Below are 14,068 nucleotides of genomic sequence, written 5' to 3'. Positions count from 1 at the left end.
TGGCAGTAGTGGCGCTCGCTGTATTGCAGTAGCTTGAGTAACGAAGATTTTTGTGAGGTAACTGATTTGTGAAACGTATAGGTTAATGTTAGTCAGGGCCATTCTTTCGTAGGGATTTTTGAAAGTCAGATTGCATTGCGCTAAAAATATTGTGTGTCAGTTTAAGCACATTCGTGTATAATTGTTCAAAGAGGACGTTTCACAAAGCACAGTCTTGTATAAATTTTTCTAAGGGGACGTTTCATATGGCGACCCTGCCAGGATTCGAACCTAATCTCTTGTGTGGCTTGGGACCAATATGCTGAGAGGAAGGCATGGTAAAATTCTCCTTCACTGTGACTATCGTGAATGACCGATCGCATTCTTACAGCTGGTTCATTCTCTAAGTAGCCACACATAAATTCTAATCTGTGCTCTAGTGACCAGTTGGGAGGAAAACAATGAGAGAATTGATGGAGCCACGCTTGTGGATGAATGTCGTTGCCAGAATTCTTAAATGTTTTGAATTTACGTGTAGTAATGAACAGCTTATAGTCAAAATAATCGTGTCGGCGGGTCGCATATCGGTCATTGTTACGTCGTTTCGGCGGTTCCATCTCAAAATTCGGCGTACTTTGCCAATTACTTTCATGATTTCCGAAATGCCCTGTGTTATTATTTTGTGGTTGTTCTGTATTGCTATGTCCCTCTTCCCATACTGGGGCGCGAGTGTCCTCTGAAATATGTAATTCTTGTATTACTTGAGCCAACTGATCTTGTACTTCCCGCATTTCTCTTTTGTACTGTGTGTTGATTTGATTTTGATTCTGTTTGAATTTCCTAATTTGTTCATACTCTTCAGTGTCAGTGAAGGCTACAGGTTTTGTGTCATTCAGATCATCATCTACTTTCGTAGATAAGTTAGTGAACTGATCTGAAAGTTCGGCTACTTTATCTGACAGTGAAATTATTTCCTCTGTGTGTCTTTCTGAACCAATTTTCAGAGTATCTACTGTGTCCTTTAAGTTCGCTTGAGTTTTTGCAAGTTGCGTAACCGAATCGGTAGATGCAACTGAGTCAATTTTAGCTTGCAAGGTCTCATGATTTTCATGAACAATAGTTTGCAGTTCTTTTATGGCTACTTCGTGATTCTGTAATGCATTTTCATGCCGCGAAAAAATAGGTTGGAAATGCTCACAAATTTGTGTTTTTACGTCATTACAGACTTTTTGACATTTCGATTCGATGTTATGTAACTCATTAGTTAAATCTTCAAGTGTTTGTTCAAGTGTGGTGTCTAACTTTTGAAGCTTTTGCTGTGTTTGTCTCTGATTTTGTTCCATTGCGTCTAACTTTTGAAGATTATGTTCCATTGTGTCTAACTTTTGCAGATTCTGTCCCATTTGTTTCTGATTTTGTTCAAGTGTTGTGTCTAACTTTTGAAGATTTTGTTCCATTGTGTCTAACTTTTGAAGATTTTGTTCCATTGTGTCTAACTTTTGAAGCTTTGGTCCCATTTGTTGCATTAATTGTAATAACACTGCACTGGTGTCTGAAACATGTTCCTTAGTCCTATTCGGCAATGCATTTGCACCGGCAATATTCGCAGTTTGAAAAACAGAAAATGTGTCTTGACTTATTTGAGAAATAAGCACATTCGTGTACAATTGTTCAAAGAGGACGTTTCAGAAAGCACAGTCTTGTATAAATTTTTCTAAGGGGACGTTTCAAAGTGGCACTCACTAAAACGTCACCATGGTGTGCAGATGTTCGTATTACAATTTCCAAGCCTATTCATCGATTGAGTCTGTGTCAAAAGTTCCGTAAAATTTGAACAAAAATTTTAAACGCGGCATCTTTAATGGGTGACGTGAACTGCTAACATACATGACACGATAACTGTATAACGTCCGATTACCAACACATTTATATGACGAACCCATTCTTGCACTGGTCACGTATAGAACTGAATTTCTTTCACATCTTTCTAAACCTATGAAATTGTAACACATATCATATAATGCCGAGAAGCACACAATTTATATATGGCTTATCGTGAACATTCTGCACCGTACTCATAACACAGTGACATCTGTGTGCGTCGCTAACTTGTTCACCGAAGCTATAAAGGTGTTAGTATCGATGAACTGAGATGATGGGAAATCGTGTTTCAGTAATGTAAATGACCTGATAATTCATCTTTTAGTTAAAACAATATGAATCAAAATTATTGTACATTGAGGACAATTAAAATCAAATTTAGAAAACAATAACATAGCGATTCTATTCGTTTCCATTATGTCATCGTATTAACAGTCACTTTGTAATCCATAGAACTACAGACCTATCTTTGACGTCGCTTTGCAGCAGGGCTTTGGAGCATATACTGTATTGAAACATTATGAATCACTTCGAAGGGAACGATCTATTGATAAATAATCAGCATGGTTTCAGAAAACATCGTTCTTGTGGAACGGAGCTAGCTCTTTATTCGCACGAAATAATGGCCGCTATCGACAGGGGTTCTCAAGTTGATTCCGTATTTCTAGAATTCCGGAAAGCTTTTGACACCGTTCCTCACTTCTAATCAAGCTGCGGGTCTATGGGGTATCTTTTCAGTTGTGCGACTGGATTTGTGATTTCCCGTCAGGAAGGTCGCAGTTCGTAGTAATACACGCAATTCATCGAGTAAAACTGAAGTGATATCAGGTGTGACCCAGGGAAGCGTCCTGGAACCTCTGCTGTTCCTGATCTATATTAATGATCTGGGTGACAATCTGAGCAGTTCTCTTACGATGTTCGCAGATGATGCTGTAATTTACCGTCTAGTAAGGTCATCCGGAGACCAGTATCAGTTGCAAAGCGATTTAGAAAAGATTGATGTATGGTGTGGCACGTGGCAGTTGACGCCAAATAACGAAAATTTGAGGTGATCCACACGAGTTCCAAAATAAATCCGCTGGAATTCAATTACTCGATAAATAGTACAATTCTCAAGGCTGTCAATTCAACTAAGTACCTGGGTGTTAAAATTACGAACAACTTCAGTTGGAAAGACCACATAGATAGTATTAGAGGGAAGGCGAGCCAAAGGTTGCGTTTCATTGGCAGGACACTTAGAAGATGCAACAAGTCCACTAAAGAGACAGCTTACACTACACTCGTTCGTTCTCTGTTAGAATACTGCTGGGCGGTGTGGGACCCTTACCAGGTGGGATTGACGGAGGACATCAAAAGGGTGCAAAAAAGGGCAGCTCGTTTTGTATTTTCACGTAATAGGGGAGAGAGTGTAGCAGATATGATACGCGAGTTGGGATGGAAGTCATAAAAGCAAGGACGTTTTTCGTCGCACCGAGATCTACTTACGAAATGTCAGTCACCAACATTATCTTCCGAATGAGAAAATATTTTGATGAGCCCAATCTACATAGGTAGGAATATCATCAAAATAAAATAAGAGTAATCAGAGCTCGAACAGAAAGGTTTAGGCGTTCGTTTTTCCCGCGCGCTGTTCGGGAGTGGAATGGTAAAGAGATAGTATGATTGTGGTTCGATGAACCCTCTGGCAAGCACTTAAATGTGAATTGCAGAGTAATCCTGTAGACGTAGATGTATTCACCAAATCGACAAAGCAACCGCAATAAACTATAAACTTCCCCAACTTTACCATGGTCCCTTATACAGACATGATAACTGTCAACAAATAGCAAACTTTTCACTTCAGATCCATGGGAGTTAACACAAATTTCATAATGCTACTAACAACAAGATCTCATAGATCACAATTCACCAACCGTACGCATACACGGTCTGCTGAAAGTGACATGCTCCTCAGATTTGTGGGTGTTCTAGGTATTTCATTTCGTGCTATCATATGTCCATGTGCCTGAATACTCTAATATGAGCTTATCTGCGCTGCGACGATCTTGATACACATCCATAGGCTTTGGGTAGGTTGCATTAAGGTATAAACAGCTAAACAGTGGGTAGGAGGAAACTATGTTAAGCATATTAATTGGCTGCAAATCAGAGAAATATATTCATTGTTTACAAATTAAACGCAAGACCAACTTTTTATTGCGAATATTTTAGGTAATGTTTACCGTGACTGTTATTGATATCTAATGAAACCATTAGTTTACTGTTACCAGCTTTAATCCTTTCATCCGTATCTCTGAATCCAAACCAAAATTATTATTTATAAATAATTTTACCAATGTTTGGCAACAAAATTATTGTACTTAAAGTTTGTAACACGTCACATGATTATATAAACGGGTATGAAATTTGAGCTATGTAAAATTAGCAGAACCTGACTTGTGTACCCTTTTCAGCTGCTATCTATATTGTGTATGCTGACGTTCAGGAAGCTGAAGATTCCGACGTATATTTATTCCAACGCATGCCGTATGCAGCACCTCAAACATAGATCTCGACAATACTTTAAAACTCATTCTGAAATAAATGGTGTTATGATGTACATTCGTTGCACTTTGTGGAAATGTTTCTCTTATGCCATATGTTCTTTGCGGCTAATAGTTTTCAAGCGCTATCATTGTTTACAAAATACGACAGTTTACATGTGATGTGCTACGACAATGAGAGAAACCTGTGCAGGAAGCTGAAGATGATTCTGAAGGTCGAAACCGATTTAAAATAAAAGCAATTCACCGAGGAAATTTCTGTGTGCAATCTAATGGAAACCAATAGCGTCAGACAGGCATCACAACAACAAAAAACGCTTTTTGGCGTAATGTTTAAACCCTAATTAATATGTTTCATTACAGATCTTCTGTCATGGTGTGAAATGTTACAACTCTCCGGCTCCACTATTGTATCTGTTCGTTTAATTAGTAAAATCAACATTGTGTGATATACTCTCAAGCATCGTCATCTATATTAATCAGGAAACACTTTCATAGTATTCTGAAAATTTATATTGACATGCTAAGCAAAAGAATATAAGAATTGAAGAACATTAGGAAATTATTTTCCATTTAACATCGTCGTGAAGATCTGACAAGCACTGACGGAAAACTCAGTTGCTATCAACATCCACTCACGCTAAAAAAATAAAGAAAATTATTAACATTTCAGTACACGTGGATGGTATGAAATTCTCGGAAATATGGCTTTTACTGACAGGTGAACAGCTCAGCTCCTTCCTTGTTTATCGTAACTAATACTTCAGGGTGGATGCAAAAGTGAGACACAGAAGAAAAGGTAGATGCATTTTCAGAGTTCCTTTTAAATAATGGAAGTGCGTTGCACTATAGTTTCGGAGTCTGCAAGAAGGCTCGGTCGAGCAGATGAATGCAAGAAAGCCTGCAGAGGAACAGATCAAGTCAATGGGGAAGAAGAAAAGTTAGAGGCAGCTCACGGGGAACGGCGCCCACCGTTCGTAAATCAATATAATCCGGAGCCTTAGGGCTCGGAAAGTGGAATTCTGTCTTCGAGCAGAGATACGGTTCCGCAGAAGGAAACGTATAAGCTGGCTTGCAAACCACAGCTCGGCTGCGGTCGGTGATGTACGGCGTGCCGTCCCATCTGCCGATAGCCCGGGCGAGCGCAGGGTCCGCCCTTACCTAAACACTAGCGTCGCAAGAAAGCACGTGGTGATAGGCTGCTTTCGCAGCAGTAAGACGTCAGTTTCCCCGCTTCGTTGTAATGTTTTACCCAGAGATTCCAATAGCAAACTGATCGTAATATCAAGTAACTTATATAGTTATCGTTACAAAAAATTGTAGAAAGATGTCAACTACTTGCTGTAGTTACTACTCGGTCCCTCATTTGTCTTGTTAGACCACCATCAAGATGCGACATATGTGAGCCCTCACGTGTAACGCGAACATATGCTCTTGTATTACTGGATAATGTTCTCGTCTCTGGAAGTCACAATCGAGTAGACCTATCTAAATGACAACATTTTCGCCATTTGAGGCTTTTTTTCTTTTCTTTAGGACACGTACGTTATTTCGAATCTATATCGATTTCCCACCGAATTACTAACACTGAATGCTGTAGGTCAGGAATATCATATGCGACGTCTGGACGCATAGTGAACATCACGTGAAATGAAATGTCGTGAGACTAGGGCCTCCCGTCGGGTAGGCGGGTCGCCTGGTGCAAGTCTTTCGATTTGACGCCACTTCGGCAACTTGCGTGTCAATGGGGATGAGATGGTGATGATTAGGACAACACAACACCCAGTCCTTGAGCGGAGAAAATCTCCGATCCAGCCGGGAATCGAACCTGGGCCCTGAGAATTGACATTCTGTCGCACTGACCACTCAGCTACTGGGGCGGACAACATCACGCGCACATCACATACACTGAGGTGATGAAAGTCATGGGATAGCGACCTGTACACATATACATGGTGGTCCATTGATCGTGACCGGGCCAGATATCTCATGAAATAAGCGTCAGACGAATAAACTACAAAGAACCAAACTTGTCTAGCTTGAAGGGGGAAACCAGATGGCGCTATGATTGGCCCGCTATATGGCGCTGCCATAGGTCAAGCGGATATCAACTGCCTTTTTTTTTTATAGGAACCCTCACATTTCTTTACGTACTACACGAATATGTAATAAAAATGGGGGTTCCTATTTCAAAAGATGCAGTAGATGTCCGTTTGACCTATGGCAGCGCCATCTAGCGGGCCAACAATAACGTCATCTGGTTTCTCCCTTCAAGCTAGACGAGTTTCGTTGTTTGTAGTTTTTTCGTATGATGCTTATTTCGTGAGATATTTGGCCCGATCACTATCAATGGACCATCCTGTAAAGATGGTGGTAGTACCGTGTACACAAGGTATAAAAGGACAGTGCAGTGACGGAACTATCATTTAAACACAAGTGATTCATGTGAAAAGGTTTCCGAATTATTTACGGCCGCACGACAGGAATTAACGGACTTTGAAGCGGAATGGTGGTAGGAGCTAGACTCGTGGGCCATTGCATTTCAAAAGTCGTTTGATATTAACTATTCCGAGATCCACAGTGTCAAGAGTGCGCTGAGAATACCAAAATTCAAGCATTACCTCTCACCACGGACAACGCAGTGGCTTACGGCCTTCTCTTAACGACCGATAGCAGCGGCATTTGCGTAGAGTTGTCAGTGATAACAGATTAAGCAACACAACGTAAAATAACCACAGAAATCAATGTGGGACGCACGACGAATATATCCGTTAGAACGGGGCGGCGAAATCTGGCGCTAATGGGCTACGGGAGATGACGGGTGATGCGAGTACCTTTGCTAACAGCACGATATCGCTTGCAGCGACTCTCCTGGGCTCGTGACCGTATAGGTTGGACTTTAGACAACTGGTTAACCGTGGCCTGGTCAGATGAGTCCCCAATTTAGTTGGTCAAAGCTGATGGTAGCGTTCGAGTGTCGCGTAGACCCCACGAGTCAACGGACCAAAGTTGCCAATAAGGCAGTGAGCAAGCTTATCGTGCCTCCATACGGGCTGTGTTTACATGGAATGGCTTGAGTCCTCCGTCCCAACTGAACCGATCATTGACTGGTAATGTCTATGTTCGGTTACTTGGAGACCATTTGCAGCCATTATGGACTTCATGTTCCCAAGCAACGTTGCAGTTTTTATGCGGTTGAATGCGCCACGTCACTGGGCTACCATTGTTCGCGTTTGGTCTGAAGAATATTCTGGACAGTTCGAGCGAATGATCTGGCAATCCGATTATCCCGACATGAATCCCGCCGAACATTTGCGGGGCATAATCGAGAGGTCAGTTCCTCCACATGCTCCTGTACCGGCAACCCTTTCACCGTTATAGGTGGCTGTTGAGGCAGCATGGCTCAGTATATCTGTAGGTGATTTGCAATGACTTGTTGATTCTCCATGCCACACCGAGTTGCTGCACTACGCCGGATGATGGGAGGACCAACACGATATTAGGAGGTACACTATGGCGTTTGTGCCCTCAGTGTATATGGCATGTCAGACCATCATCAATTCCCAATTCAATGCCAATTCACAACGTAAACGCCTGATTTAGATATAGACAAATTTTATCAATGTCGTAATGCGAGTGCGTGCTGAAAAGTAACACCTCCGAAATTTTAATGAAAAAGCTCTTAAGCCTTCTTAAATAAAACAAACTTTATTAACATTATACACACTTATTCTTCATTTCAACATATTCGCAGCCCTCTACCGCTATAGGGCTCCGAACTGCAACGAGTAACATGGAGGTGCGTACAGTAACTATGTAGGTGCGTGAGAGCTTGCTGTAATCCAGTTTAGAACTGGAAGAGTTCGTCCACACAGGGAGAAACCTCTCCTTCAGCATGACACTGTCTGAAAATACAAGGGTGCTGCACCATCTGAAACAATCTGACGCCTTGGGTTCTCAGTAATTTATCATCCGCTTTGGAGTCCCGACTTGGCCCCAGTTGATTTCCACCTGTAAAGGCGACCTTCGATGATTTCATTGTGATAGTGGTGAAGCGTTACGAGGAGAGGTGAGGTTGTGGTTCCGTCAAAGAAGTCAAATATTTTATAGTGACGGTATCAGCAAACTGTTTTCTCGTTGGGAGAAATGTGCTCGCCATCAGGTTGACTATTCTGAGAAATAAACATGTAGACAAGAAGAATAGGAGCACATAATATTAATAACGTTTGTTTTATTTGAAAAACTTTAAGAGATTTTGCATAAAAAATGAGGCATTCCTTTTCGGCACGCCCTCGTGCGAAATGAAAGATGTTGTTGTTGTTGTTCATGCAAGAAATTATCTGCTGTCATAAACTTGTCAGAATTCAGCATCGCCTATTGAGTAGTGTTTCCTTCTAACACGTTTCCTAACAGTTATTACACTTCTTTAAGTATTCCACAAAGTCGATTCAGCACCTTGGAATGACATTTATGCGATCATGGGATGTATTCCAGCGTTTGGTTTGATACAGGAAAGTTGTTTATACCATTTGGCATCCCGTATCTGGACTCATCATCTCCGTCCAGTCGCCCTTCTACTGCATTACCAATGCCACTCCTACTATCTTATGAGTCTTGTCATCTAATGATCTCCGTAAACGTACCTCCACTACTATTTTGTGGCTTACATGATATGTACTATGAGGAGTTTGAAACTTCTTCATAAGTATTTTACTTAAATTGCTGAGTGAAATAGAATGCTGTCGTTTTGCTGTTTTATCATTTCAACATTGACCCACAACATTCCAGTGCAACGCAATCTGACTACTCTAAAAATGATAACCTGACTTCAAATAATCAATAGAAAAGAATGGCCCTGAATTAGAAGAAACCCTAACAATAACCCATACATTTCATAAGTCACTTACCTCACAGAAAATCTTCATTACACGGACTACAGCAATGTGCAAGCACCAATACTGCCGCCGGCCGGTGTGGCCGTGCGGTTCTAAGCGCTTCAGTTTGGAACCGCGTGACCGCTACGGTCGCAGGTTCGAATCCTGCCTCGGGAATGGATGTGTGTGATGTCCTTAGGTTATTTAGGTTTAAGTAGTTTTACGTTCTAGGGGACTGATGACCTCTGAAATTAAGTCCCATAGTGCTCAGAGCCATTTGAACCTTTTGAACCAATACTGCCAGCTAAATAAAAGATTCTAACTACTGAAGGCTCTAAGTACTAATATGCATGTGGTTAGCAAAGGAAAGATATTTGTTGTAGAGCAAACAATGTATTTAGCAGATCTTACCTTAATCAAGTGACAACCAGTTCAAAAAAATTATGTAATCATCAGTGATAAATCTCCATAACGGATACACATTCAGACCGTCGGCTGGCGCTAATACTGCAAACCTCTAACCTCCACAGCTGACTACTCACTCCCAACTTCCATCACTGCTCCCTATTCACCTCTAACAGCGAGTCCGACCAGCCACAGAGTCTCTTACAGAGTGCACACAGCGCTGTCCGAGTTATTGATGCATAGCGTTGCCAACATACAAACAAATAAACAGCCTACTTACAAGTTGATACCACATATCACCTGTCACTCAAATTCTTTTCAAGATTATGGTTTTCGACTTCTCTTTCCTCGGTACGCTAGGATGTTTCTCCACTCTTCATTTTTGCGTTTTCTCTAATTTTGAATCAACAACAATCCCTAAATTTTAATCTGCTCCTGGATTTCGGTTCACTCTTGCCCTACTTTGAAAATTTGTCTTAAATTTATCCTCGGTCTTCACTCTGCTCATTCACATCCTCAACAATTCTATTGTTATCTATTGCAACTCCATCATCTCATTTAATTCTGTTGGCAGTGTACTTTATTTCCGGACTTTCACCGTCGAAAGAATTTATTTGACTACCCACTACTTCTTTCTTCACTTAATCTTAAGTATTTTCCTGTCCGTACTTTGCTTAGTCGTGTCCAACCGTAACCTGAGCTAACATTTGTCATAACCATCGATCCATATTGTTGCTTTATATAAAACTTTGATACTGAATAAGAAGTTACAATCCTTCCTAACAATCACTTCAGGTTCGCAATACACAGGGAAAAGCCTTCCACAAGAGATCTATCGAACTACTGCTCTTTTTTCTGCATATACTTACAAACACAATTAGTCTACTACACCAGTCACTACACTACTACAACTTTCCTTCAGGTAATAAAGGAAGCTAAGGACGAAGAAATAATTCATTTTACGTATACTTTCTTCAGTCGGTAATTGATTGCAGGAAAGGCTCGTGGGCTTGTTGCTGTTGCCGGGAGATCGCCCTTGGTCTGTAAGCAGTAGTCAGATGAAAACGAGGCAGACGGAAAAATGTATTGTAGGTAAACTGTTCATTATTTCAAAAGTAATAGCCATAGCTCTTAATATATTTGTCGCATTGTGAGACAAGACGGCCACTGCCTTTGTGGAAAAATGTTTGCGGTTGTCTACCGAACCAAGATTGTACGCATGCATGCACCTCTTTATGCAAAGGAAATCGACGATCACGAATGCCTTTCTTCAGGACTCCCAAAATATTGAAATTGCGTGTGTGCAGATCGGAACTTTATGGAGAATGTGTACGGGCTTCCTAGCGGAACTTCTGCAGCATAGTCGAAACAATCTGGGCAACATTTGGCCCCACCCCCAAGCCGCATCTCTCCCCATGCGAATTCCATATTTGTTGCGCTGAATCAATACATTCCTGGCCATCTATTTGTTTCGGACGAAGAGATGCAGGTCTCAGTACAACCGTCGTTGCGTAAGTAACCGCTAAGATTTTTCGATTGAGGCATTAACCGTCTTGTCTCAGTGCGATGCATGTATTAACAGTTGTGGTGGGAACTTTTCAAATAATGAACAGATTATTTACTTCGTTTCCCATCTGTTGGTTTCATTTGACTGCCCCTTGTAGCTGAGTAGTCGTTTCTGGGCTCCAACAGCTTCTCTAAGTCCTCCGTTTCCTCGTGATGGCTGGGTGTTCTGTGATGTCCTTAGGTTAAGTGGTTTAAGTAGTTCTAATTTCTAGGGGACTGATGACCAAAGATGTTAAGTCGCATTGTGCTCCGAGCCATTTGGTTCAAATGGCTCTGAGCACTATGGGGCTTAACATCTATGGTTATCAGTCCCCTAGAACTTAGAACTACTTAAACCTAACCAACCTAAGGACATCACAGAACACCCAGCCATCACGAGGCAGAGAAAATCCATGACCCCGCCGGGAATCGAACCCGGAAACCCGGGCGTGGGAAGCGAGAACGCTACCGCACGACCACGAGATGCGGGCAGAGCCATTTGAACCTCCGTTTCGTGGACAGGCCGCTACAAGCACCTACCAGCACATTTAACCCAAACATTTGTCAAAATATGTTACAATACTTGTTCATAACAAATATCGTGTTAACTGCAGAACATGGAATGGTGGCATTAATTCTGAACGCTTAACTAAAATGCTCATTCATTTCAACTCCACAAGATTACCATAACTTGTGGTATAATAAATCAGTCAATTATGCTTCTATATTGTGCATGCGACATGTATACTACATACTGCGGTATGCACAGCTTAAGGCTGACTGCAGCTTTCGCGTGATGTGTCAGTGCCAAGTAACAGTTCAATGAAATTTGGAGCATACATAGAAAGAACTGCTTCAGTCTAGTGCACAAGGTAAATGAAAGAAATACGTAATGAGACGAACAGAAATGACACTTTTGGTGGAAGACAGTAATTGCAGTGAAGTCACCGTGATTTATTATTGTACTCTGCGCGTTAAAAAAGGCGAGACATAGTTCTTAATAGGATGTGTGACCAACGCGACAGCAGTGAATGCTCTGCAACGCGCTCCCATGCTGGCCACGAGTACTGCAGACCGATTAAGGGAAGTGGGAGAAATAATACACAGAATTTTGAAACGTTATTGGGTGAACATCTCCCCCTTAATTCAATTTTTTAACATTTTTCAACCTTTATGAAAAACTGTTCATTTTTCCAAGAAATCTATTCGACGGAAAATATCCCCAGAAAAATTCTATTAGAAGATTCAAAGAAGTTTATCCGCAGTTTTTAAGCACGATAACCATTTTTCGAGGCTTCCTTCCTGAAAGATTAAATATTCGTTAGTCTATAAATTTATCATAAATTTCAACTATGATGTTAATTCACTGAAACCTTTCTTCTGTTTCTCAACAGCTACTTGCATTATGTGTCCGCAGCTCGTGGTCCAGAGGTTAGCATTGCTGCCTCTGGATTACGGGGTCCCAGGTTGAATTCCAGAAGTGACTGTGATTTTCTCTGTCCGGGGTTTGGATTATGGAAAGATTGGGAATTTGTAAGGGTGCTCGTAACTGCGACGTTGAGCGCTCAAGAAACCAAACATCATCATCATCATAATCATCATCATCATCATCATAACTTGCATTTTATACGTGGAAAAACATATAATGTATCAGATAAATATTATCAGTAAAATGTGCGTAAAAAAAGCCGAGAAACAGAGACAGAGAGAGGGAGAGAGAGAGAGAGAGAGAGAGAGAGAGAGAGAGAGAGAGAGAGAGAGAGAGAGAGAGAGAGAAATTTAAAACCTGACATTTAGTCAGTCAGAAAAATCGTGCTACACTGCTTTCTGTCCAGTGTTTGCACAGTAATGTTTATAATGAAACCAAAATCACTCGTCACGGGAACTAAGAATTATCGCAGAAATGATCAGCGGTAACTGTCTTTATAATATAATTTAAATCATCAGCTCCTAGACAAGCAAAATGCCACAGTATCTGTTGAAAGAATTATCTGTTTCATTTAATAATGTACAGAAAACCGTCGTCCAGATCTTTTGTCAAATCACTGTGAGTCACGTTAGTGCAGTTTATTCCTGGTACACATTGTTGTGCAGCAAGACAGCCTCCAGACACTTGCATTTGCATCTGAAACCTTGCCTCCCGAAATCACTTGTAAGATCTTGTCTAGACATGGTGGTTGTTTTATGTGAATTGGAGAGAGGGATTAATTTGACTCTTTCCAACCCCTGTTTAACCGACCCAAAGTACATTAAACATTGAAATTTTATATCATTTTAAGTGCCATCACCAGGACTCTTTCCTGTTGTGTGTAGAGACAGAAGATGAATTTTTCTCTTGGTTTTGGAACAGCTTCTGGAGACGGTGTCGAACAAATGAATATTCGTGGGATATTATGAAGATGGCGAGGATCGGTTGAATAATTGGAAACCCTGTAACTGCCCTATAGCAAATACGGTTGAAGTGTAGTCGCAACCCGCAACCACTTACTACATGGAAAAAGAGAACTGCTTCCTTGTAGTCGTGGACGAGTGTGGAGTGAATGGGAAATAGGAACTTGCCGTTTTCATTGTTGGACACTTTAGGTCTGATTTCAAAATACTGAACACACAAAAAGCTTCATCAAGTCAAAAATATTCCGAATACATACACCTTCATCAAATGATTTGCGTAACCCTTTACTTCGAAATTCTTGACGGCAAAGAAAAATTGTCACGCATACGTATGTTTTATTTATAATGTGTCCAGTTCATCAAATCAAATAACAAATGTTTGCGTAGCGACAAAATGTTTCCCCTAGGGGAATTTTCACAATACTGGTGAGCAACGTTTATACGTGATAG

This window comes from Schistocerca gregaria, chromosome 1 (genome assembly GCF_023897955.1).
Source record: "Schistocerca gregaria isolate iqSchGreg1 chromosome 1, iqSchGreg1.2, whole genome shotgun sequence".
NCBI lineage: Eukaryota > Metazoa > Arthropoda > Insecta > Orthoptera > Acrididae > Schistocerca > Schistocerca gregaria.
Note: the sequence above shows the minus strand (reverse complement) of the source record.